The sequence below is a fragment of the Pseudonaja textilis genome, chromosome 3, assembly GCF_049901715.1.
Source record: "Pseudonaja textilis isolate UNSWEBS1 chromosome 3, rPseTex1.2, whole genome shotgun sequence".
In the NCBI taxonomy this organism is placed as follows: Eukaryota; Metazoa; Chordata; class Lepidosauria; order Squamata; family Elapidae; genus Pseudonaja; species Pseudonaja textilis.
This window is the reverse complement of record NC_141992.1, coordinates 11,791,223-11,816,936: the sequence shown is the minus strand read 5'-3', so window position 1 is coordinate 11,816,936 and position 25,714 is coordinate 11,791,223. Positions and strand designations below refer to the sequence as shown.

The 25,714-nt window shown below is 40.5% G+C and overlaps 1 protein-coding gene and 1 long non-coding RNA gene across 2 annotated transcripts in view; one reads left to right on the top strand and one right to left on the bottom strand.

Annotated features, from left to right (window-relative positions):
- CDH4 (cadherin 4) overlaps positions 1–25,714 on the top strand; it is a 995,035-nt gene that overhangs the window by 506,157 nt on the left and 463,164 nt on the right. The window lies entirely within an intron of this gene.
- The window catches only part of LOC148126007 (uncharacterized), a 67,561-nt gene continuing 49,646 nt past the window's right edge, over positions 7,800–25,714 (bottom strand). Inside the window, exon 4 of the long non-coding RNA XR_015742540.1 lies at positions 7,800–7,881. This is a non-coding gene — a long non-coding RNA (uncharacterized LOC148126007). The remainder of the gene's footprint in view (positions 7,882–25,714) is intronic.

The window sequence follows — 25,714 nt, the reverse complement described above, 5'->3', positions numbered from 1 at the left end:
TGAGAGTATTTACACCAAGACAAATTCCTTGTGTGTCCAATCACACTTAGCCAATAAAGAATTCTATTCTATTCTATTACTTAGAAAAAACTCTAGACTTCTTATAGGAGGCTGAAAATAAGCATCAGTGGATCCAAAGGATCTAAATAAGTAGACCTATTTTGACACTGGCAATAGTCTCCCTTCTGGATGAGTGGAGAAGAGGAAATGCAAGCTTCTTGATTCTTCAGATCTTCTTAATAGTGGCTTTTTATATCATCGGCCATAGTATTTCTTAGAGAAGTTGTCACATCAATGATCCTTTTAAGCCTAGTGAGAGGGCAACTGATCTACCACAATCGTTGAGAGAGGAGAACAATGAAATTATTAATTAAGCTTTTGTGGTTAGCAAAAAAACAAAAAACAAACCCTGATGCACAGAAAAACATAGACGACCTTAAAAGAAGGGCCATAATTTCTACCAGTCTGCTGCTTGACATAAGCTGGTACAGGGTTAATGACAAAAAATGGCCACCTTTTGCCTCTCTGCTCTGATGATTTATCAATGACTTTTCAATCCTTGCTGCCAGTTTATTACCACCGTGGAGTTCAATTCTTGTTTGGGTGGAAGGTGGGACTTTGTGAAGGAGGCAGAAATTACATGAAAGGGGTCCCTCTAACACAGAAGTGGGGAATGGTGGCCCTTTTATGACTTGTGGACTTCAACTCCCAGAATTCCTGAGCCACTTGGCTTAGGAATTCTGGGAGTCGAAGTCCACAAGTCATAAGAAGCCATTGTTCCCCACCTCTGCTTCTAACAGAAGTCCTGATCTACATCTTGCATCAGAGGTGGTATTCAGCAGGTTCTGACCAGTTCTGGAGAACCAGTAGCAGAAATTTGGAGTAGTGTAGAGAACGAGCAAATACCACCTCTGACTGGCCCCACCGCTATCTATTCTCTGCCTCCCGACTCCCAGCTGATTAGCTGGGTCTTTTATTTCCCTGCACAGGAGAATGGGGCTGGAAAGCAGGTTAGTGGGATGGGGAGGGAATGAAGATTTTGCAGTAATCTGCCCCAGGAGTGAGTGTGTGTGTGTGAAATGGAGATTGTACAGTATCCTTTCCCTGCCACGCCCACCGAACCAGTAGTACATTCTTTTTCAATCCCATCACTGTCTTGCATGCATAATTTTGGAGCTAGGCCTGGCGGTGAACTCAGAAAAGTGACTTCACCGGATGACGGTTGATTTACTGAGGTAGCACCAAGCAATTCCCATCAGCAGGTGACTGAGACTATCCAGGTTTTGCTTTTCAATTAATTATGAAACAATCTGTTGTCCTCCTTCCCCACAGAGCAGGAGATTTCGTCATTCAGAACAAATGTGATGAATGTGGACCTACAAAGACACTGTGAAAGAAAGACTTTAATAAAAATTTAAGTTACATTGAAATGGAGGGCGGGAGGGGGAGGGAAGCTGAAGGAACAAAGAAAGAATGTAAAATAATGGTTACATTCAGATTGTGGCTGAACAAAAGGGGTATTGCTGAATTGTTTCATTTAAGCCGGAAGTCTGGCTACTGAGTTTGTAGAGATTTGGCACTGAGGGGAAAAACGGGGGCATTCTGAAGTGGACTTCTACCCACTGAAACCTTGTCATCCTTTATTTTTCTTATAATTGCTTACATTGCCTGATAATTTTTTTTTCAAAATCTAGGAGAAGTGGTGGGGAACCCAGTTATTTGCTTTTCCCTTCAACAGCATTCAACACAAAGTATAGTTAAGAATAATAATCAAAATGTCTACTTAAATGTAAAGGGCAGAGGAGGGTTAGGCTTTTTTAATTAACATTTCTAAATGAAATAATGTTGGAACAAAAAAAAATCTAATTGTACAATGAGAGGCATAATAATTAAAATTAATTTTGTGAAGCTTGCAACCTTCTTGTTGGGACTACTCATACATCAACATTCCTGTTCAGTGGAACCATTTATGATCCTAGACAAACAAATCCTTCATAAGCCACACTGAAAATGTAGATGAATATATGTACGTACGCAGTTTGCAAATTGCAAATCTGGCTTTCTGTTTTTCAAGGGGCGGTGGGGGGGGGAAGAGACATCTTGCACATTTGCACAGCAGGGAAGATATAGAAGGAATACACAAATCTGTCTGTTTCAGTTTATATACAACCCATTATATTGTGCTGTTCTGTTTCTTCATTAAAGAGTATTTTTTAAAAAAAAACTTCTCAAAGACCTATGTTGATACATATGAAAAACTCTATTTAAATGGTCTTAATTTAAATTGCCAAAACCCGCTTTGCAAGAATTGCAACCTCGTTCAGTTGCTAATGAAGTTCCAACACTTTAATCAGAGATATGTGGATCAGATCATTTTGTATCAATATTTATGGTGCCTGAATTTATCCATCACTAAGGCTGTTTGCATTTAAATATTGTCCACTGGATGCTCATAGAACTTAACTTTTGCAGTCACCTCCTCTGTATAGCTCATTATGTCACCTGAAGCACTGGGAAGATTTCATCCCTTTAACATCCTAATAGTGCACCTTGCTTAATGCATATTAAATGATAGAAAAGTTTGATTTTTTTCCCCCCTGCATTGAAGCTGCTAGCTGAAGGAAAGCTCTCATTCTCTTCTAATGGCTATAGATTTATTTTTAGCAAAATGTCACTCTTTCTGTTCCAATGCACATACTTCACCTGTGGCAGCTTATAGAATTTATTTTATTTCATTTTACTTTACATGTTATTTTTTATTTATTTTATTATTATTTTATTTTATTATTGTTCAATGCCTTTAAGTCAGGATTGACTACTGATGATCATAGAATAATAGCATTGGAAGGGACTTCAAAGGTCTTTTAGTCCCTGTGCTCAAGCAGGAGACCTTAAACTCAGGGGTGGGATTCAAATTTCTTAACAACCGGTTCTGTGGGTGTGGCCTAATTTGTGGATGTGGCTTGGTGGTGATGTGACTGGGTGGGCATGGCTTTTATGTAAATATTATAAATATTGATGTAAATATTGATTTTTTAATAAAAAAAGAGCAACTTTTACCCCAAATCAGGCAAAATAGGCAGGCAGATTGAATTGCTCACAGAATCACAGATTCACTTAGAGATCTATCTATCTGCAATCAGCTACCTGAGTCTGTCACATCAAATTTGCTTGCAAGCAAACTCATAAAATTATCTCACAACGCACTATATGTGTAAATACTGAATGTTTTATTAAAAAGAGCAACTTTTACCCCAAAGCAGGCAAAGCAGGTAGACAGATTGAGTTGCTCATAGAAACACAGATTAACTTAGATATCTATCTGCAATTGACTACCCGAGTCTGCACTGAAAAGCTTCAGTCCTAAGGAAGGTTCGGCTCTGCTTTTAGATCCAAATCCAAGGATTTCCTGCTTTCTGGCTAATCTAAATCTCTCAGCAGAGCAGAACAGCTGATGGTTGGGAGGGGGGAGGAAAAATAGCAACCAGGCAAGTTGAATGGCTCACATGCCAGGAAAGGAGTGAATGGATGTGGAGGGGCGGGGCCAGCCAGTGGAACAATTTGCCAGTTCTCTGAACTGCGGACAATCATAACAGGTGTGTGTGCAGCATTTGCAAGAAATCATCAGCCGTGCCGCCTGGACCGCTGACAAGCACTGCGCACGGGTGCACAGCGTCTGAAAATCCTCTTGTTTCCTGCTTTTTCAATCTCAGCTGTACCATGCAAAGCAGCTGAGGAGGAAAAAGCAGGGAATAAAGAACAGCCTAGAGCCCAGGCAGGTGGGTAGGCCAAATCGAACCGGTTCGGTGTCAACCGGGGTGGGTTTCTACCGGTTCTGTCCACCACTGTAGAACCGGTAGCTCTAAAGAGTAGCAGACATAGAACCGGTTCTATGTCTGCTGATGTTTTTGCCCACCCACCCGCCTGGGCTCTTACCCAATCTTTATTTCCCGATTTTTCAACTTCAGCTGCCAAATGAGGCACAGCTGCAGTTAAAAAAACAAGAAAAGAGGGCTGTTTCAAAGGCTGCTTCTTCGCACCCAGCGTGCTGCTGCTGATTAACAGGTGCACAGCTCACAGCGGGCAGGGAAGCTCGTAAATCCCGAACTGGTAGTTAACCCTGTCGTACTCCACCCCTGGTGTCAACTGCTCTTCGCAGCTGTAGGTTCGATAGAACTGGTCTGAACAGGTAGCATCCCACCCCTGCTTATACTATTTGCAACAAATCTCTTTTTGAAAGCCTCCAGTGATGGAGCACCCACAATTTCTAGGGGTAAGCTGTTTCACTGGTTAATTGCTCTCACAGTTAGGAAATTTCTCATTGGTACTAGGTTGCTTCTCTCCTTGGTTAGCTTCCATCCATTGTCTGGATTAGTCCCTGCAGTTTACCTGACAAGATTTTTCAAAAGTGCTTTCTTCCTAGGGCTGAGAGAGAGTGGGTAGCCCAAGGCACACACTCATGGTCTCCTGGTTTCTGGCCTGGTGCCTAAGCCACTACTCCAAATGGACTCTCATATAATGCTGTCCATCCGATTTCTATCTCTACAGCTATCCTTATTTTACAACCTTTTGTTTTGCTGTGGTTGTTAAGCAAATTGTTGCCATTGTTAAATGAATCAGGCCATCATTAAATAAATTTGGCTGCCCCCATTTGTCTTTGCTTATTAGAAACTGGCTGGGGAAGTCACAATGGTGATGAAATGACCCCGGGAATTCCACAACCATCAAAAACACACGTTGGTTGTCAACACCAAAATGTGACTATGGAGATTGCCATGTCTCTGTCAGAATCTGATTTGGAGGGGGAGGCCGAGCAGCTGACAGGGAGTGGGAGTGTGGCTCCGTTGGCTGTGGAAGAAACTGGGGAAGGGCAAAGTCCAGCTGTGCAGAACAGGGGAGAGGTAGAGCAAGGCAGAGGGAATTCAGAGGAAAACCCAGGCCCACCCCCTCTTCATCCTAGGGCATGCAGGGAGGAATGGAGAAGGGAGCAACATGAGTTCTGTGGCTTACAGGGAAGGAAAGGGCTCTGATTCCCTTCATTAGCTGCAGCTGAGAACACAGTGTTTAAAAAGGGAGGTTGCGCACAGCAACTCGTGGGAAACAAATTGTGAGTTATCTTTTATGGGCGAGGCTTATCTGTGTTCCTGGCTTCTTCCCAACTGTGTGTGTTTTGTTGGCCTTTGAAGTCTGCAATTCCTTCTCCTGCCCTGTCCAGTTAATTGCTGTAGCGTGGTTTGTGTGGATTTTTATTTACAGTTTATATGTACTTTGTTTCCGGACTGAATTTCCTCCACTTAAAGACTGTTCTTGGGAGAGTTTTTTCTCCAGCCGAAGGTAACTGGACATTGGGGGCAAAGTTGGTGGTATTAAAGGGATTTTTTCTTACTTATGTGACTGTGTTGTCTTTGTGCCTTGCCCTGAGTCATCACAGAGATGCTGAAACCAGTCACTTTTTTTCAGTGCCATTTGAAGAGTCACCGAACAAATAGTTGTAAGTTGAGGACTACCTATTCAGCCCAGCCACCAGGGACTTAAAGACTGAAGAGAAATGCTCTTAATGAATTTGATATGACATGTCTATAATGCTTTTAAAGGGCCTTATGGAATGCATTTGTAATGCATTATTAAGCAGGATTCAGGACCAATATAAGAAAGAAATTAATTGAACGTTGAGAGCAAAATCAAAATTGAATATCTACTTTCACCACTTTGAATATGAATGAATAAATAAACAGACATTCAATTCAATACTTGTTGGTGAAGGACAACACAAGAAACTCTAATGTTGTTTGATCATTCTGTAGAACATTTGATATTATGCCTATTAAAAGCTCAGAAGGGCCAAGAAATTTCTGGATGAAAGCAAATTAATATGAAATTAAGATCCTAAAACTGTTGTGTGTGGGGGTTTATTCTCAATGAATATAGATGGCAGGGAAGGAGGGAAGGAATTGAAACAGTTTATGTCTGGGATGTGAGGGGTCTGTAAATATTTTCACAGCCCTCTTTTTGACTCGTGCAGTAGACAGGTCCTCGACTGAAGGCAGGTTGGTAGCAATTGTTTTTCCTGCAGTCCTAATTATCCTCTGAAATGTGTCTGTCCTGTTGCAGAACCAAACCAGACAGTTATAGAGGTGCAAATGATAGACGCAATAATTCCTCTGTAGAAGAACTGTTGCAGCATCCCATTGGTCACGTGATCCAAATTTGGCTGCTTAACAACTGACTCATATTTATGACTGTTGCCATGTCCCAAGGTCATGTGATCCCCTTTTGTGACCTTCTGAGAAGCAAGGTCAACGGGGAAGCCAGATTCACTTAACAACCGTGTTACTAACTTAACAACTGCAGTGATTCACTTACAACTGTGGCAAGGAAGATCATAAAACACGATGGGACTCATTTAGGAAGATAAATTTTGGCTTCAGTTGTGGTCATAAGTTGAGGGCTACCTGGAAATGCATATGTTGTGTTTTTATTTTTAAATTAACTTTTGGAATCTTGACAGATACCATATAGGTAAACATCTGCATATGCCAAACAGCATAAATTTAATATTTATTTAGTATTTAGATTGATTTGATCAATCCTCTGGGTTTATCATAAGTCATATTCTCCAATGAAACATGTCCATAGCCAAGTATCATCAATCATGTTCTCCAATTAGATTTTTGCACCGCAGAAGCTTCACTCACCTAGTTACAATCTCTGAAGAAAATATGAATGGAATGCACTTTCGATTGCAAACTGTTGCACTGTTCTTTCAAACTCCTTCCTCCGCGCTTCTTTCTGTTGGCAACTATAAAAGGTGCCTAGAAAATGTTTTATGAGTTGACATTAGAGACAACCAATGTGGGTAGAACAGACCCAAGAAATCAATTCCACAGGAAGGCTGAAATTATTGTTGCTGCTGTGACAAATTTCAGCAAGGGCAGCAGCCCTCAACAAGCCAAGATGAATAAGGTAAATCAGTGAAGGAAAAGGAAGCTTGTCAGTCACTATAGCTGGTTGCTATTTTACATCCAGGATCACAGTTGTCATGTCTCTCAGTCATAGTTGCTAGGGAACATGAACAATTGGATGCTGTTTTCCATAAGTCCTGCTGGTGGATTATAACTTCTGTGGAACCTCAGGAATCAATTCATTTATTGCTAGCTTCCCAGTCTTCCAATGCAGGACACCTCAGAGATGAGTAATTAAGGAACCCCACCCACCCAATGTATTATTTTTAAATTTGTGTCATTTGGGGATGTAAGAGTATATGTCATATCTGAAAGTCTTTCTCCTCCAATCCTTCTCTTGTGAAACTTTAAGGAGCTCCTGTTCTTGCTGATATACTTTGCTTCCCGTCACGCATGATGAAACAGGAGACATAATTTAATACAAATTACCTTCCAATTGTGTGCAGTCTGGATAAGTTTTTCTTCAGAATATTTAATATGATTTCTCTTCTCCCCTCCCTGTCAAAACCGTAACAGCAAAATTTCACTGAATGGCTAAGATGAAGTTTGATGCCTAAAAATAAGAGGAAATTGTTGTGCAGGTGACAAAGGAAGGCTAGGCAATTGCTCATTTTTCATCAGTTTTTTTTCTCCCTTTTTTTCTCGTGGTGAATTATTTACTTCAAAAGATGCTGTCCTCGGGCAGGGGAGGGGGAGGAAAAATAACAGATATAGTCTTGTGCAAATCCATAAATGCCTCTTTTCTATGAAAAAGCTTTATATATTTCTCTTCCTGTCCAGTAATATCTGACAGTAGTCATTATTTTTAAAGGGTAAATCTTATCGTCTGATACTTACAAATGCACATTACCAGCACCATTATGATTGTTCATGAATACAGAGTAGGTGTCTTCAAAAAGATCTTCATTCTAACATTTTTCTGGAAGAACCAAATCCATTAAAATCGAGAAAAAGGTTACCTCAGACAACGTCATCTGTTCTTTTCTTTAAGTATGTGTTAACTTTCTATAGAAAAGGAGTAGTGGAGATGGAATTGAATATATGGGGGAATACTGTTATGATTAGATTAAATTAATCTAATCATAACAGTATCCCTCCATATATTCAATTGACTGATGATAGACAGACAGACAGACAGACAGACAGACAGATAGATGGATTAACAGATTAACAGAGATGGAAGGGACCTTGTAGGTCATCTAACCCCCATCCCCACCCAAGCAGGAGACCCTACAGCATTTCTGACAGATGACAGTCCAGTCTCTTCTTGAAATCTTCCAGGGATGAAGCTTCCACAACTTCCAAAGGCAAGATGTTCCACTGGTTGATTGTTCTCATTGTCAGAAAATTTCTCCTTTTTTCTAAGTTTAATCTCTCCTTCATCAGTTTCCATCCATTGCTCCTTGTCTGGCCTTCGGGTGCCTTGGGAAATAGCTTGACCCCTTCCTCTCTGTGGCAACCCCTCCAATATTGGAAGACTGCTATCATGTCTCCCCTGGTCCTTCTCTTCACTAGACTAGCCAAGCCCAGTTCCTGTAACCATTCTTCATATGTTTTAGTCTCCAGTCTCCTAATCATCCTGGTTGTTATTCTCTGCATTTTTTCTAGAGACTCAACATCTTTTTTATAGCGTGGTGACCAAAACTGGATGCAGTACTTTAGGTGTGGTCTTACTAAGGCTTTATAGAGTGATATTAGAGTGTATGTATTTGACTGATTTTTTTTATAAAGTTCCCAACTTAAAATACAGAAAATACAAGAACTGGTCTTTTTTCAGGGAAATGTAGCTTTTAATAATATAGGCAGTTCTTATTTAGCAACTGTCTCACTTAATGACGATCTGCAGTGATGAAAAGTACTTTGACAATCAAATTTCACATTTATGACCTTTGCAGGTCTGTAAAACAAAGGAAAGCTAAAGCAAGATCATAAGCACATTTGCAGTTTCACTTAGTAACCAAATACTGGTCCCAATTATGGTCACTAAACAAGGCCTACTTATATTTCTCTCCAGTATAATGGCTGCTTTCCTCATCTTTTTTTCTTCTTCTAGGTTAATAACCTAACCAGAAATCAACCAAATTCATATATGTACAAGTTCAATATAACTTTACCAATCAGGGCCTCTCTGAAACTTACATTTTTGTGCAATTTTCTTGGGAGAAAGAATAGCTACTTATGCCCTGCATGGTGCCCAGGAGAAGATGCTAAATTATGTGAAATTTACAAAAGCTATTTTGCCTTTTTTAGGTGCCAGTTTTTGAAATGCTGATTATGATTTCAATAAGAACTCAAAACTCTCTCAGCAGATTGAAGAAAACTCATCTGTGTTTTTGTTACCATTATTATCGTCATCATTTATTAGATTTATAAATATCACCACCATATCAAGAGGTAGTTCATGCTGTTCATTTTGTCAGTCAGGTGCTGACAGCTGGTAGATAACTTAAAACATGGCTTCCCCAACCTGTGGGCCGTAGCCTATGACCAGGCCATGCAGCCTATTCACAACTGGGCGGCATGAATGACAGGCTGGCACATACATAGACCTACTCATGCAAGCCATAGGTGCTGGCAACTGCAAACTGACTCATGTGAGCAGCGAGTGCTGGTGTTCGCAGCCCTACTCGTGCTAAAACATATGAAGAATGGTTACAGGAAATGGGCATGGCTAGTCTAGTGAAGAGAAGGACCAGGGGAGACATGATAGCAGTCTTCCAATATTTGAGGGGCTACCACAGAGAGTAGGGGATCAAGCTATTTTCTAAAGCATTCCAGACAAGGAATAATGGATGGAAGATGATCAAGGAGAGATTTAACCTGGAAATTAGGAGAAAGTTTCGGTCAGCGAGAACAATCAACCCATGGAACAGCTTGCCCTCTGAAGTTGTGGGAGCTTCATCCCTGGAAGGTTTCGAGAAGAGATTAGACTGCTATTTGTCAGAAATAGTGTAGGGTCTCCTGTTTGGGCAGGAGTAGTTTGGACTCAATGATCTATAAGGTCCCTTCCAACTCTGTTATTCTGTTAAACGAAGCTGTGCATGCACACTCCTTCCCCTCACACAAAACCATCCCCTCTCCTCCCCCCCATACCAGGCCACCACCCAGAAAAATTGGGGAATGCTGTCTTGAAGGCTTACTGAAACTAAACAACAACAAGAAACCTATATTCTCTTCCTGCTCTGAAACTGAGGGATTAGTCTGTATTTGACCTTGGTCTCCAACCTAAATGATTAGGATTGAGTAATTTCACTGGTAAAAATGACATTGTTGTTGTTGCTGTTAGTTGCAAAGTCATGTCTGACCCATCACAACCTCATGGACAATGTTCCTCCAGGCCTTCCTGTCCTCTACCATCCCCCAGAGTCCATTTAAGTTCACGCTGCCTGCTTCAGTGACTCCATCCAGCCACCTCATTCTTTGCATTAAGAATGTCAAAATTGCATTAGGAATGTTGAAAACTGTATTTCAAAAAATACAGTAAATCTATGAACTTCCAGGTTGAGCCCTCCTCATTGACGGACCATAGATCATGACTGTCCACGGCTATGGTCCATGCTCTTTTGTCGGAGAGCCCTGATCATTGTGATTAGGCGCTGAAGCTGCCTTGGAGGGGTGGTGGAATAAGGGGAAGCCACAAGCCAGGTTGAGGCGAGCCGCATCTCCCCTCCTGGGCTTGGTTTTTTCCCCCCAAAGATGACTGAAGCAGTGGTCTAAAATGGCCACCCTGAAGAGGAGGACTCAGCTGGACTAAGATTTGTGCAGGAGGGAAGAAAGAGGTGGATAACATCTGAACCGGGACAATTAGGTGAAACAACTAAACAAAAAGTACCCCGGGATTAAGATAACATTGAACTTTTAAGAAAAGAAAAATGAGCAGAGGAAATACAAGGGGACAGAAAAAAAAAATAAGAAAATAATTTTGACAGCTAAGCGGGGCTTCGAACCGGGAAAGGAAGAAGCTGAAACTATAGATTTAATTAAATTGGACTAAAATATTTCAGCAATAAACAGGCATAAAATAAAGCTGGACTTAAGATTGTCAAAAAATAATAATAATAAAATTTACAAATTGGAGACTGGATTGTGTTGGAATATTGAGGTTCGAAAAACCCTAAATAAAAAAATAGGGGGAAAAGGTGAGGACTTTGTATAATGGAGAGCGCCATCTTCTGACAAAAACTTGAACTCAAACAAAAGGGAAAGCATCCTGTTTCTGTATGAACTTGGGTTGATATAATGTTAAAGAAATATTGAAACAAAATAAAAATCTTAGAAAGTGAAAGCTGAACCAGAATAAAGAAAGAAGCAAGGAAAGACTGATTGTGAGATTGATTGACGTTTTTGGTATAGAGCCTGGGCTGGAACAACTGAGAACTTTAGAAAACTGGAAGAAGAAAGAAGGAAAGTAAAAGTGTTTTTTGTGGACTTCAACAATTATAAAATATAAGAGTGTGGAATAAGAGTGGAACTTAAAAATATGAGAGAACTACTACAGGAAAGAAGCGAATCACTTTGCTCTGTGTTAGAAGAAATGGAAATGGTGATTGAAGAACAAGAAGAAAGAACTTTAGAGGAGGAGTCGATTCAAGGAGAAGCCATCTTAAATAGACAATTAACACAAAAAACAATACAAAGACGAGGGGAAAGGAGGAAAGCTAAAAAGTTGAGATTTAAGAAGGTAATCAAAAAGGGGAATACCTGTGAAATCAGGAGAGATAGAAAGATCCAGCAGAAAAGGGGAAAGAAGATATCAAGAAAGAGGGGGATATAAACCAGAATGAGAAAAGATACGGGAAAAAGAGGGGGAGGAGAGGCAGTAAGAAACAGGTGGCATGAAATAAAGAACTACAGAAATAGTGAAATGATGAAAAATCATTTTTTCAGAGATAATGGTTGATGAATTAAAAAGGGGATTCTGAAGGGTGACAAGGGGTAACAAGAATATATTTGCAATTTTGCAAAAAAATACTTAGAAAATAGGATAATATAGATTATTAAAGGAGGGATAGATACTGATAAGTCTTATTAGATGAATATATATCATTATTTTTATTCTCAAAAGAAAAGTTAAGGTTTATTGAAGAAATTGTTTTTATGTGAAAAATTGAATAAAATTTATTTAGTAAAAATACAGTAAATCTAGAGAGCCAGTTTGATCTAGTGGTTAAGGCACCTGCAGGAGATAGTGAGTTCTAGTTCTGCCTTAGTCCTGAAAACCAGCTGGGTCAGTTTGGGCCAGTCACTCTCTCTAGGAAAGAGGCAACTCAGAAAATATTACCAAGAAAATTGAGGGAACTTGTTTTAAACGGTTGCCAGAAGTCAACACTGACTTGAAGGTGCCCAGATATACAAGCACACATCCCCCCCACAAAAAAAACCTGACCCAAAGTGTCACAGTATTTTGCATATAATCAGTCTAATTGAGTTTACTTCCAGAGATAAAGGATTATAGCTTCAAGCTTTAATCCTACACACTGTCAGTTGATAGGATATAAATTGAACTAATAACAATCATCAGTAAGTATGCCCTCAGTGAACAGATGTACAGAGCATTGCATTGAAAACCCATTAAAACTTAATCTGGCGTGTAAAATAATCCAGAATATATATGCCCTAAAATTCTCTCAAAACAACAAAAAGTATTTTCTGATTGAACGTTACAGGTAGTCTTTGACTTACAACCACAACTGAGCCCAGAATGTGTGACGCTAAGAGAAACATTTGTTAAGTGAGTTTCCTTCTCCCCCCGTTTTACGACCTTTCTTGCTAACAGTTGTTAAGTGAATCACTGCAGTTGGCAAATTAGGAACACGCTTAAGTGTAACCGTGTTAAGTGAATCTGGTCTTCTCATTGATTTTGCGTGTCAGAAGATCGCAAAAAGGGAACACAAGACCTTGGGACACAGCAAAACGGTCATAAGCAGGAATCAGCTGCCAAGCCTTGGAATTTTGGTCACATGATCCTGGGGATGCTATGAAGGTTGTAAGTGTGAAAAATGGTCATAGTTCACTTTTTTCACTGCTGTTGTAACTTTGAATAGTCACTAAATGAACTGCTGTAAGTCGAGAACTATCTGTACAGGAAGTATTTTCAGATTCAAAGAGCTGCCATTTCAAATGTGCTGTTTGTGTGTTGAGGAGAGACTGAGCGTTAATAGTAAATAATGTGATTTATGTAGACTTCGGGATGCTGCAACTGTCATAGAAATGAATGAGTTGCCGAGTGTTTGAATTTTGATCATGTGACCTGCAAAGGTTGCTGCAAAGGTTGTATGTATGAAAAACTGATCAAAAACTGATCAAAAACTGCATTTTTCAGTGCAGTTGCAAGTTAGAATGGTCACCAAACAAGCTGTCCTAAGTTGAGGGCTACCTGTATAAAAGTTTGTTGCAAAGTGCTCTACAAGAATCTGAGCTACTAACAACCAAAGCAAATTGGCGGTAGATAAGAATCGATGGAATTCAAGGTGGGTGGACTTAGATCTCTTGTGGGTACAAGGAGATTTAAGACTGATGACATGTTTCACCCCTCCCTCGGGCTCAGCCTAGTCATCTCCTACACAAACTACCTTAAGACTTAGTGAATCTAATCATGCTCCTATGAATTATAAGTGATTTTTCTAGAGTTCCGGATAGGTTGGACTATAAATTGAATGGTTTGTAATGTATGAATTAATAGATCCACAGAAGCCAATAGAGCCACATTTTGCAAGTGAGCACTTTCCTGATGTATTGGACTATAACTCCCAGAATCCTTCATTCTTGATGCCAGGATTTATGGGTGCTCCAACAATGGAGCTTTTTAAGAAGAAAAAGACTGGACAACCATTTGTCTAAAATGGAATAGAATTTTCTCCTTGAGCAGGGGGTTGGACTAGAAGACCTTCAAGGTCCCTTCCAACTCTGTCATTCTGTTATTCTGACCTCTGCTGGCAGGGGAATTTTGGAAGTCAGTTCCCGACATATCTGCAAGAGGTCAGATGTGGGCAGATGGAGGTGACATCTAGAAATAGAACTTTATTTGCGTCATTGACCAATAAAAATACAAACAACAAAAGGAACAACACAAAGCTATTCCCTAACAACAAGAACTATTAGCAACCATTTGTGGGCAAATGTAAAGTAGCAAAATTTTGCTACTTTTAGATTTTAAAAAAATCTTGATTATTTAACAGATAATTGATACTGAAAGCTTATCAGAGTGCCCTAGAAATTTAAATAAAAAGGTTTGAACTGAAGAAGCTGAAGAAGCTTCTTGGATGAGAAGTAAAATGTCTTCAAGGAAAAAAAAACGAAGAAAGTTCAGTTGCCTTTTTGAAAAAGCACCTTTAGGACAATATATTATCTCCTTAACTGTATTCTCTACATATCTTTATGTTTATATCTATATCTACATATCTATTTGCCAGGGTTCCAGTTAATGCACCCCATTCAATAAGAACACCAAGGCAGGCAAGTTCCTCAAAGAACATTTTATTAGGACATAAAAAATTGGCATATTCCTGATGGAAAACTGCCTTTAAATTGTCACCAGTTTTTCAACCAATTAAAAGTAAAACTTTGTCACTTCCCCCTCTCAGAAACTCCAGTCACATGGTCCAAACAGTATACAGCCCGGTTGCTAGGTAACCTCAGTCTCCACCTTTCAAACACCTGCACCAACGTCCTTGATTCCCAGGGGAAAGAATTTTATTTAGGTTACAACACCCCAGTTATCTCTACACCCTGCCTTCCCTGGCCCCTTTGCCCCAGGCTGTGTCCCTATAGAAAACTACAAAAGAAAATGGCCACAGTTCGGCCAACTTCAGGGTTGACACTATCTCTATCCATCTAGATATCTATTTAGATATCTATATGTATGTATGTGTAAAATTGCTGAAGCTTTATCTAAACTAAATTTCTATATCAGTGATTGCAAGACCTCTGTAGATGCCATATGCTAAATAAATAAAATAAAATAAATAGATTTTAGAGGCAATATGTTTATTGTCTTTAAAAAGTGGTGGATTTTAGCTAGTGGATTTTGTTGGAGTTGTCCAAGGCTTTCTTTTATTTACTTCTTTCATACATAAATGTTTTCCCGATTAGAACTTATATAGCTGTAGTGTGGCTGGTAGAAATAGGTTCTTTATCATAAAAAAGTCAAAATGCAATTAATATATCTAATGCTAAGGGAGAAATAATATGAACAAAAAAATCATCCAGTACAGGTTTGTATGAAATTCACATATGCTAATTTGTATCTGTAGTCACAATTTTAGAGATGATTTCCATAATTATCTGTCTCTTACTCTAATCCATTTTTTCAATTTTACAAAGATAAAAGGGGAATACATGTGCACTACAAACTCTAAATAGACTAAAGCTTCCGGGTACACTTGGATTTCAATTTTTGGCTTAAAGGAAGAGAAGAAAGTTCCTGTTCTAATTATCTAAACCATGTTCTCATTTTCACTATAATTCTCTCAGAAATGAGAAACTACTGAGATTAATATTCAGAAATGGTGCATAGCTTCAAAGGGTCCAAAATATTTATTCTTTCTTTATTGCAACATGTGTAAATGACTTCTTTAGAAAAAAAAAATCCTGTATAGTGTGCAGTAATTAGTAGCTTATTGGAGTTAATAACAAAAACATGAAGGGTTTTATCAGGTGGCGTTACCTGGCTTTGTGCCATATGAGCAGAGGAAGATAATATTTGTGGCTCAGGGTTGAACTATGGGATCCTAAAAACAAACAAAACTTGGCTGTTTTCTTGCAGACATTTAATTAACCAACTACGTAACATCAAGAATGCACCAATGATGTTACCTAATTGGGGAATGAAATGTCTGTAAGAAAGCAGCAAAGTTCAGAAAACACCAAAGACTCTGTGCCATGTGTGGGTAGACCAGGTTGCCCTGATAGAAAAAACACTCAAAGACTCCACAATTAAACAACATAGTTCACCACATTTTGTTTTGTGTTGAGGCACAAATATCCAAGGTCAACCAGTGACACCACACACATGTTGTCATCACACGAATGGTGCAAATTAGATGATTTCTTTTGCTTGCATCATGATGCAAAGGATAAGCCTCGGTGGTACAGTGGTTAGAGTGCAGTACTGCAGGCCACTTCTGCTGACTACCAGCTGCCTGCACTTTGGCAGTTCAAATCCCATCGGGCTCAAGGTTGACTCAGCCTTCCATCCTTCTGAGGCATGTGAAATGAGGACCCAGATTGTTGGGGACAATAGGCTGACTCTGTAAACAACTTAGAGAGGGCTGTAAAGCATTATAAAGCGGTATATAAGTCTAAATGCTATTGCCATTGTTATGTACAGTGCATTCTTTTCTGTGAGAGCATTAGGATCTGTGTGGTGTCCCTTGCTATAGACCAGGGGTCCCCAATCCCACTACCGGGCCATGGCCTATTCGGAACTGGGCCCTGCGAGTGGGAGGCTGGCATGCACACACAGATATGCAGTTCAATTTGTGCAAGCGGCAGACCGGTGCATGTGCCCACATGCATGCAGCTCAACTTGCACAACTTGAGCTGCGTGTACATGCACATGTGCTCATTGGCCTGCTGCTTGTGTGGCCCAGTTCCTCCCCTTTCTCTTGTCCTAGGCCGCCAAGCTACAAAGGTTTTGGACCGCTGCTATAGACAGCCTGGCAATAACTTTGAAGGGAATATTCAGAAGTTGTTACAGAGACAATGAGGGCAGAAGCATTCTTTAAGCCCTGGGAAAGGAGATAATGTTAGGAAGAGACACCAGCTGCTTGCTCTTTGACTCATTGCAGTTTAAGAGGAAGGGAAGATGAAACAAAAGCAGACTTTCATGATTCTGGAATTAGAATCCATCTTAATAACATTCCGTCCTTGTTTTCCGATAGAACCGGTTTCTTGATATGGTCTTCCTTGTAACTCTAACCGTTGCCTCCCTTTGCTCTTCCTTGAAGGCATCTGTATCTCATTGTCAGAGGTGAAATGCGGCAGGTTCGTCCCAATTCGCCCGAACTGGTAGTAAAAAATAAATAATAATTGCAAATTGGTATTTCCAATGATCAGCTGGGTGACGATCAGCCGTGTTGCGCGATTTAGATTAGCTAGAAAACAGGAAATCATCAGATTTCTTGCTTTCTGGCTGATCTAAATTGCACGGCACAGTTGATTTCCCCTTCTCGCTGTTGTATTTACTTCGGAAGGCTTCAAAATGCTTCTTTTTTCAGCGCCCAGGAGGCTTCCCTGAGGCCCACTAGGCCAAAAATGGGGTGCATGTGTGTGTGTGCTGCGAAAGAAAAAAAAAGACTTTTTACCCCCCAGTCACATGACCACCTAGCCACACCCATCTAGCCACGCCCACCTAGCCATGCCCACAGAACCAGTAGGAAAAATATTTGAATTCCACCACTGCTCGTTGTGTCATCCAGCAGATGTAATAATGTGTGGGAAGACCTTGGTAGACTGGGTAGAAAGGGAACAGTTGAATAAGAGACAGCATAGCTCACAGCTAAATAATAGGTAGAGCAAGAAGCATAGAAAAGACCCTTTCTAGTTTCTCAAATCCAAAACACTGAAGCCTGCTAGAAAATATATAAGAATGTAGTTTTCCTCCTCACGCTTCATCCTCTTGCTGGCCTTATACAGGTAGTCCTCGACTTACAATCACAATTGAGCCCAAAGTTTCTGTTGTTAAGTGAGGCATTTGTTAAGTGATGTTTGCCCCATTTTATGCCCCTTCCTTGCCACTGTTGTTAAGCAAATCACTGCAGTCGTTGAGTGAGTGACTCTGTGGATCTGGCTTCCCCGTTGACTTTGCTTGTCAGAAGGTCACGGAATGGGATCTTAGGACCCTGAGATGCTGCAACCGTCATAAAAATGTTGCCAAGTGTCTGAATTTTGATCATATGACCCCTGGGGGTGCTGCAAAGGGTGTATGCATGAAAAACTGGTCATAAGTCACTTTATTCAGTGCCGTTGCAAGTTAGAATGGTCACCAAACAAACCGTCCTAAGTTGAGGACTACCTGTATAAAGGTTTATTGCAAGCTTAAGTGCTGAACTAGTAGCAACCAAAGCAAATTGGCAGTAGATAAGAATAGATGGAATTCAAGGTGGGTGAGACTTAGATCTCTTGTGGGTATGAAGGGACTCAAGACTGATGACATGTTTCACCCCTCCCTCGGGCTCAGCCTGGTCATCTCCTACACAAACTACCTTAAAACTTAGTGTGATTTATGAATCTAATCATGCTCCTATGAATTATAACATTTCTGCTATAGTTCTGGAATTACAGTTTTCCATTCCAAAAATTACAACCTGACTTATCTTGCCACTAGCCGTTTCACTCCACATTCTCCCTCCTTTCGTTATTTCTCTACATTTCCTTGAAGAAAGCAGTACCAAATGCCCTGATTTATATTTTGTGTTGGCTTGTCTTTATTGCTTTTTTGATTTCAATGAAGATGCTATTTTGTTTGTATTTGATTTTGCTCATCTTAATTGTCCGTTGCAGCTGCAAACTTTCATAAATAGGAGAGTTTGGGTTACAGCTTTCCCTACACCTGCTAAAAATAAAGATAGCTTGCACCTGAACTTGGATGACTGAAGAATTCTTCATCTTCCTGTTCAAACTGTGGCTTTCCTTAGTTCCTAACAAGCATCATTGATGTGGTGTGCTCCAGAGGCCCTATTAAATCAGATGACACACAAATACAATATCCATTATATATCCAATATCCAATATCCATTATAGTACAGAAATCCATAAGGATCATTGGCTAAATTGTGTGCCACTGTTGTGCCCACAATTATCTTTGGTGAAAAAAGTAGCTATTGTTCTGACCAAGGCTGCCTGAGACCGTAATTAAGCACACACTTAGTCCAAACAACTCTTGTTTTATTTCAACGCTGGGAATTATTTTCATTCCCAGCCCATAATGAGTCCCAAACAGTCCCTCGAGATAAGCCTCCACCTTTCTCTCCTTTGAATTGCTGCCAACAACCAAAGTACCAAATTAACTGTAAAAAACCAATCGAAGTACAAAGTCCACACAGAGCTTCAAGGTTTAATCCAAACAGAGCAAATGACTGCTTCCTGCAAAGGTTTCTCTACCTTTCCATTTCCTTTATAACTTAGGGGAGGGGCAATCACGTCCAAGCCTTACTCCCTGATCGCCTCTTTTGTCTTAACTGTTTTGCCTTCTAGCAGTTCTGCGCACATGCACACTGGGAACAGGCTCCCCTTGTTCCTCTGCCTCACTGCTGCCAGGCTCCAGAGTCAGCACACTACTCCCAGATGGTCCTGGCCACATCTCTGCATTGGACGCAGGACCCTCGACCAAGTCCTCCCCAGATTCCTGGAGTGGTCCCCGTTCTTCCCCACTATCCGATTCCGCTGCCGGCGAACCGCAACAGCTATATATTGATTAATTCCTGAATATTAGATGTATTGCCCAATTTTTATAAAGCTCTTTTCCCTGATACTCAGTCTCTGTTTTGAATGGACCTACCTAATATCTCCTTTATTTTTTTTAAAAAAAAAATGAATTAAATCTGAATTCTAACTTATTGTCTCAAATTATGCCCACATGTTTTTCTTTTCTGTGATGTATCTTAATAAATGAAATACAGCTAGTCCTTGACTTACGACCACAACTGTCTGAGACCCAACATTCTGTTGTGAAGTAAGACATTTTTTAAAATGAATTTTGCCCCATTTTTCCACCTTTCTTGCCACAGTTGTTCAATGAATCGCTGCAGTTGTTAAGTTAGTAGCACGGTTGTTAAGTTAATTTGACATCTCTGTTGACTTTGCGTGTCAGAAGTTTACAAAAAGTGATCACAGGATCCCATAAATATGAGTCAGTTGCCAAGCACCTGAAGTTTGGCCATGGGGATTCTGCAATGGTCGTAAGTCTGAAAAATGGTCATAAGCCCCTTTTTTCAATGCCGTTTTAACTTTGAACGGTCTCTAAGACAACTATTGTAAGTCAAGGATTACCTGTATAAAATGTGATTAGTTCCTGAATATTAAATGTATTTCTACCTTGCCCAATTTTTAGAAATCTCTTTTTCTGAATCCTCCATCTCTGGTTTGAATGGACCTGCCTAATATTTCCTTAAACAAAAACCTGAATTCTTCCATGGCAGGTATCAAAAATGTGCAAAAATCGAAGGACGCTTCGATCCCTACCATGGAAGAATGGTTGCAGAAGTTGATGGAGTTGACTAAAATGGCAAAACTGACTACTCTGATTAAAGAAAAGAACATACGTACTTTTGTTTCCACATGGAAGTTGCTTCTGACTTTTGTGCTTGATGTGGAAAAGAATTAGAGGTGGTATTCAGCAGGTCCTGACCAGTTCTGGAGAACCGGTAGCGGAATTATTGAGTAGTTCGGAGAACTGGCAAATCCCGCCTCTGACTGGCCCCACCCCCATCTATTCTCTGCCTCCCAAGTCCCAGCTGATTGGCTGAGTCTTTTTTTGTTGTCCTGCACAGGAGAACCGAGCTGGAAAGCAGCGTAGTGAGGTGGTGGGGGGAATGGGGATTTTGCAATAACCTTCCTCCAGGAGTGGGGGCGGGGATGGAGATTTTACAGTATCCTTCCCCTGTCACGCCCACCAAGCCACACCCAGCAAGCCACGCCCACAGAACCGGTAGTAAAAAAAAAAATGAATCCCACCATTGAAAAGAATGAAATTTTGACTTTGGGTTTTATAGATTGGATTGATAGATTTTTATACAAATGGCTTGTTCATATTACTATGGAAAAAGAAAAGGCTGTGATTTGATGCTAAGGCCTTATTTAACTGCAACAGAGAGAGTTGGAAGTCAGTGCTTCTTTTTCTTTTCTTTTCCCTACCTTTCCTCACTTCCCTTCCCCTTTTTCCTCATTGTTCTTCTATTTACTTTTGTATTTTGTATTTTAAAATACTTAATAACCTAATAAGAAAGGTTTAAAGAAAAAAAAACCCTGAATTCTAACTCATTTTCTCAAAGCCTGATGCCCATATGTTTCCCTTTTCTGTGATGTCTCTTAATAAACCAAATACTTTTATTTTGCTGCTGTTTTCTATCTCTGGAGGTTCTACTTTGCTAACATACTTCAAAAACGTTTTCCTTCTTTCGACCTTAGTCTTAAATCCTTCCTGAAGGAAAGAAAAAGTCACAATGACAATTGCTATGTTATCCCATGTGATTTTGGTTGGATGAAGCAGGGCTGGTGGCAATTTCAGAACTCATTCATTTTCTTGTATATCTCGCATGGTGAAGGGACCATTGATAAAACACATCCCCATATATCTGTTGATCTAATGTGGAGTTTTCCTCCTCCTGTTTCTTGTTTCCAGAGTGTGGGAGGACTGTGTGTCCATTAGGCAGAGGCATCACTCACTTGCAGCTCAGCCTTGTTAAAATCTTGACAGTTGTTTTTCAAACAACAGCTTCTTTTCATAGCTAATTTCCTTCCATTGTCTCTATCTATATGTTTGTGTGCATGCCTTCAGTCGGTCTTGGGATGAAACTTACCTATTCTGTCTTTGTTCCTTGTATCATCTCCACTGTGGTAGAAGGAAGGAAGGAAGGGAGGGAGGGAGGGAGGGAAGGAAGGAAGGAAGGAAGGAAGGAAGGAAGGAAGGAAGGAAGGAAGGAAGGAAGGAAGGAAGGAAGGAAGGAAGTTTAATGTATGACTGATGTGCCAGGGCTCATATTTCAAAAGTGATGGATTCAGAATTAAAATATATGATTTCATTACCTCTAGCTTAAAGTTAATTATATTGGATGTTAAGGATGTGCAAAAGCATGAACAGACAAAGTACATCTGGAACATCACTTGCCAATTGTAGTAAGAAAAATTCCCTTCTCCAAAATGGCCGCTCCACATCTGGAATGGCTGAATTAACATGGTTCCATGGCATAGTCCAAAGTGTCTTGGAATTTATGTTCTGTGCATCTGACTAACATAATAATAGAGTTGGAGGGAACCTTACAGATTTTCTAGTCCAACCACTTCTCAAGCAGGAAATCTTAAATCATTTCAGACAAATTTGTTGTCCTTCTTAAAAACCTCTAGTGTTGGGAGCACCCACAATTTCTGGAGGCAACTTGTTTCACTGATAGTTCTAACTGTCGTGAAAAGTTCTCCTTAGTTCTGGGCTGCTTCTCTCCTTTGATTAATTTCCACTCATTGCTTCTTGTCCTGCCCTTGGGTGCTTTGGAGAATAACTTGATTCCCTCTTCCTTGTTGCAGCCCCTGAGATATTGGAACAGTGCTATCATGTCACCCCTAGTCCTTCTTTTCATACCCAATTCCTTCAATCTTTAGTGTTTTTGATTACTAGTCTCATAGGGGTTAATGAGGGTTTTTTTCACATCCTGTTAAAAATTATAACTTGATGACAAGTTTTGGAAGGTGTTGGGGACAGTTCTCAAGACTTTTGGAGGCTCCCTGGGGTTGTAGTTGTGTACTTCAAAAACAGACTCTGGGTCCTCTGAAAGACTTGAGCAGTCGCTGTAGGACAGCTTTGCCTGTCTCTTTGCACCACAGCAACCAGAGCCACAGATGTTCAAGCAGGTAAGTCCACTTACCTGTTGACTGTTTTCCTCCACTTCTATTGCTCTTCGTTGCAAGGTCCCACAGCTGAATTCTGACTGATGGCCCATCATCCGTCTCCCTGTAGCTTGCCAGAATGGATTTATGGGGCGAGGACTCTCTATTTTTCATCTGTTTGTTTGAAGCCATATGAATCTTGTCAGAGCTGGCTGAGCTCTGTCTTTTCCTTTTGGCTGGGTCCCCAAACAGAGGTAGCAAAACTCTACCAAGCTGTCTCCTCCTCCCCTGGTGAAATTGTGGAAATCTAATTGATAACAGCATTTACTGCTACATCCAACCAACTGGTTCCCTAAGTTATTGGAGCACAGCATTGGCTTCCTCCTAGGATTAGGTATTGCTGGTGTTCTGCATTTCCCTTTTAATTGCAAGGGTGCAGCCATGAACCATCAGAAGCAATTTGGCATACTGAGAAATTTCACACAATGGAATAATGGCTTTGACGATGCATGCAGGACAGAGGTTGTTCAATCAAAAGCGCTCTTGTCCTAAAGTGGACTTGTTGTTGTTCAGTCGCTAAGTCATGTCTGACTCTTTGTGCTACTCAGGTGACCCTGAGGACACAGACAAACCTTCAAGTGGCCTCAACGCTCTAAAACAAGGCTCTTCAAACTTGGCAAGTTTAAGACTTGTGGACTTCAACACCCAGAATTCCTGAGCTAACATGACCAGAGGAGGAATTCTGGGAGTTGAAGTCCACAAGTCTTAAAGCTGTCAAGTTTGAAGACATCTGCTCTAAAAGGATGCAGATTACCAGCAAGGAGTGTAAATCCTTCCATTCCTCACCATCCTTTCAGAGATGAAGAAGCTTCTTGGATGAGAAGCAAAACATCTTCAAAGGAAAAAACAAGAAAGTTAGTTGCCTCCTGAAAAAGCAGCTTTGGGGCTACCCATTGATAGCATGCAGATTTTACTGTGATCAGAAAACTGAAAACAGAGGCGTTTACCACAATGGGACAGATTTCCAAGTAAAGTTTGGGGTTTTTTGTTTTTTGTTTTAAACTTAGCAGAGCAAAATGCAGCAACTGTTACACTGCTGTTAAAAATCCTTCCTGCTATTTCTGCTTAAACAGCAGTCTTAAAACAAAAACCTTACAATTTTATTTATCATTATATAATTTATGAGCACAGATTTTTGGGCTCCATAGAACTGCTATTGTTTTCTTTTTTTCCCCTCTCGGTACTTATTGCAAAGTGGAAAAAGCAACTGCACTCTGCAATTTCACACTTTTTTTTTTCAGCTGTTGAAAACCAGAAGGACTTGCCAGCTTGTCCTCAAATAATAAATTTCCTCTCTCTCTTTTTATTCCTCTCAGCCTTCTTTTTCTTATTTTTCAGGAGATTTTCATTGTTGTTGTTTTGCTTCCCCTTCAAAATTCCTGTAGACTTACAAACTGTTCATAAATTTATTGACAGTTGGCGGGCCTGCTGTGAAAGCTTTAGGATTAGGTAGAAACCTTCTTCATATTTATTTTATTTTATTTTATATTTTATTCAGCAACGAGACATCTAGTGAAAATATCTGAAGATTTCAAGAAGGTTACATGTACGTGTGAATAAAACTAAGAGGCAAATGAATTCAAGAGGCCTTGAATTCCCTCATGATTTAGTTTTCACCCCACCTTGTGGTCTACTTTGTTTATACTCAGATTCTTGAACATTAGTGGTGATATGTGTGTAGCTATATCAGGTTGTCAAACTGAAGGCTTAGATCTGGCCCACGGGCCACCTTGGAAACAGCGAAGGACTGGCCCGCAGTACCTCTGCTAGTGAAAACGGAGCTCAGGAGGGCTGCGTATGGCCCTCCTGAGCTTCGTTTTTGCTAACAGAGGGTTACAGGAGGCCTTCAAAGCTGAGAAAAACAGAGCTCGGGAGCCCATTTTTGCTGGCACAGCACTCAGGCCACCACAGGTGCCTCTGACACGAGTGAAGTTGAGGTGGCCATGCCCACCCTACCCATGCCCCTTCCCCCAAGGTCAAATACAACCCCGATATGGCCCTCAAAGAAATTGAGTTTGATTCTCTCTCTCTCTCTCTCTCTCTCCCTCTCTTTCTCTCTCTCTCTCTCTCTCCCTATCTATCTATCTATCTCTCTATCTCTCTATATGGTATTCAGCTTTGTTCGGGTATTTTCCCACGTCATTGTAGTTGTGCTTTTAAAGTTGTAGCAACGTTTCGGTATATGTACATATATGTCTAGGTGTGTTCGGGTCTTTTCCCATGTAAGATTTAAGAGTATCTTGGTGATGTTTCGGCGAGGTCCCACTCGCCATCCTCAGGCTGGTGCTTTTGGCTTCGTGCCAGTGCAAGCAGTGTGTGATCGGAGCTACCATCTCTATAAATACTGGTGGTGGGGGCTGGTGTGCTGGGCTGGTTGGCTGCGCTGCTGCCTCTTTATTGGTTGATGGAGTTGATGTTGGTATAATGGGCTGTGTGATGGCCTGTTTATGCCCGGGTGTTTGCCTGGCTTGCGGTGTGGAGATTTTTTTGTTTGTGAGTGCAGGCTTCCAAATAATTGACAGTCTGGTGGAATCATCTCTTCTATTCATGCTTTCAGGTCTTTTTTCAATCTCTATGGCTTCTCTGATAGTTCTGTAGCTGGGGTTTTCTATAGTGGCTAGGATTTGGGTGCCATTGAAGTCGATGCTATGACCTGTGGCTTTCATGTGTTGGACTAGTGAACAAGTGTGTTCCAGCTTTTTGACTGCATTTTTGTGTTCATCCAGGCAGGTACTTATTCTTCTATTGGTCTGTCCAATGTATGTGGCAGGGCATGGTGCACAGGGGACTTCATATATGCCTTGGTTTTCCAGGTCAATTTTATCTTTGGGGTTTCTTAGGATGGCTGCTATATTTCTGTCTGTTTTGAAGGCAGTCTTGATGTGAAGCCTGTGTAGTATCTTACTGATTTTGTCTGTAGTACCTCTTATGTAGGGCAGGACAGCTGTTCCATAGGTCTGCTCATCTTCTAGGTCTCCATTATGTCTCAGTGTGTTTTTGTAGATCAGGCCAGTGATTTTGCTTTTGTGAAAGCTGTTGGCTGTCAGTACTTTAGTCAGGGTGCATAGCTCAGTCTTTATGTGTGTCTTGTCTGCCAGGCGTTTGGTTCTGGCAATTAGTGTTTTGACCACGGAGTTTATCTGTGCTGGGTG